Source organism: Vicia villosa, linkage group LG2, assembly GCF_029867415.1.
Source record: "Vicia villosa cultivar HV-30 ecotype Madison, WI linkage group LG2, Vvil1.0, whole genome shotgun sequence".
NCBI classification, from domain to species: Eukaryota; Viridiplantae; Streptophyta; class Magnoliopsida; order Fabales; family Fabaceae; genus Vicia; species Vicia villosa.
Genome location: NC_081181.1, coordinates 135,950,390 through 135,952,572, shown reverse-complemented (window position 1 = coordinate 135,952,572; position 2,183 = coordinate 135,950,390).

The window sequence follows — 2,183 nt, the reverse complement described above, 5'->3', positions numbered from 1 at the left end:
TAGAAATTATCAAACCAGCTTGCAATTACCCATAACCAAATTCAAAAAATTCTAACTTCACTCATGTACCACAACCAAATAACCATCCATAAACCCATGAAATTGCCTTACTATAATTTCACCATTACTATAATAACCTTTAACCTTCATCACCATTGACATAAACTACACAAATGCATCACAAAACTAGAACTCACATCATCACTAAATAACAAAAACAAAAGAAAAGAGGAAGAGAAATTTTCCAGAATTCAGAGTTGGATTCAAAATCAAACGAACACATCATCAGAAAATACCTATTACTCATCACTATTTTTTAAACCCCTAATATAGATTTCTATAAAAACAGAAGCCAGAAGCAATCTAGTTTTCTCAATAAAATACCTATAAACACTAACCTTTCAAATGTCAAAAACAAAACTATAAATCGTGTACCTTCGTCTTCTCTTCGTATTCGTTTTCTGGGTAGGGTTTGTTCTTCGTCTAGCTTCGAATTCGTTTTCTGGGCAGGGTTTGTTCTTCGTTCTAGCTTCGTCTTCTCTTCGTATTTGTTTTTCTGGGCGGTTTTGAGGATGAGATACGGTTTTGAGGAGTTTTTATGGAGTTTTTATGGAGTTCTTCGTTGCTGGCTGCGATGGTTCTTCGTTTCTTCGTTCTGGGCAGCGATGACAGTGAAAGAAGAATTAGGGATTATGAAACAGCTATTATTTTGATTTTAAAAATTTTAATTAACGAAACAACTATGAAAGCGCTTTTAGAAAGCGCTCTGGTAGCCCTGCCTTTACCAGCGCTTTTTAGGGTAAAAGCGCTTTCGTACCCCCCCTTTTAAGAGCGCTTCTGAAAGCGCTTTCATAAGCCACCTATAAGAGCGCTTTTTGAAAGCGCTTTCGTACCCCCCCCCCCCCTATAAGAGCGCTTTTTGAAAGCGCTTTCGTACCCCCCTCCCTATAAGAGCGCTTTTAGAAAGCGCTTTCGTACCCCCCCTTTAAGAGCACTTTTTTTGCGTGTTTTTTTATTTTGTTTTTAGCGAAACCTATGCCAGCGCTTTCTCCTAAAAGCGCTTTAGTAGGGGTGCTGCTAAAAGACAAATTTGGCATAGTGAATATTTTGAAATGATAAAGTTAAACTATGATACTCGCTAAATCAAAATTTTCTGTTTCTGTTACTACATTGCTAAACCAACAATAAAAAAGTATAGTGTCATATAAAGCTAAATCAGTATCCATCATGCCAAACACGAATGGGTAACAAATACAAGGATCAAGGTCTTAAACAATTGTAGTTCTAGGCATGATAATTTTTAACTTATTTAAGGTAAATTTAACAATTTCTTAATAATTTTTTTAATGTTATAATGATGTAAATTAAGTTAAGTTACAGATTCATATGTTTGTTGTGGTGATAGAGTGCTTGAAGATTTTTTAATGATTGCATCAAATTCAAATTTTAAGTGTAGTTATTGAGCTTGTTTGAAGGATTCCAAAATATTCTTAAGAATAAGTTATTTGAAAATAAATATATGAAAATTTATTTTTTTAAAAAGGTGTTGAATATATAATTTGACATTTTAACTAAAATTGATAATTATAACTTCAAGAAAATTCCAAAAAAAAAAACTAACTTTAAAAAAAATTATATAAATTTTATGAGAATAAACATTTTTGCCTTCTTACATTATAATAAAATCATAAAAGTCATTTTTTTTTAAAGTTATTTCATTTTTATAATAAAGAATATATATTTGAAAAATACTTGCATGGATACAAATCTAAATCCATATTTTTAGGAACAACCAATAACAAAGAGGATAAATCAAATTTATTTAAATTTTATTTCCTTTTTAATTGGAATAATTAGGGTGATTAGGATAATGGAGGAGAGAAATAATTTTATTTTTAGTTTTTAACAAAGTATTTTCCTATATATTTTTAAATGTGGTAACAAACATACGGAATAATTTCTCAGTTAGGTATTTTCGATAATGTAAACTTTAAACTTAAAACAACAATCCTTTTTTTTAAGGATCTATTCATTGAAGAAGTAGTTTTAATCAAAGAGGATATTATTGAATTAGATTTAAGTCTTTATTTGGATGATAATAATAATAATAATAATAATAATAATAATAATAATAATAATAATAATAATAATAATAATAATATTAATAAATAATAAATAATAAT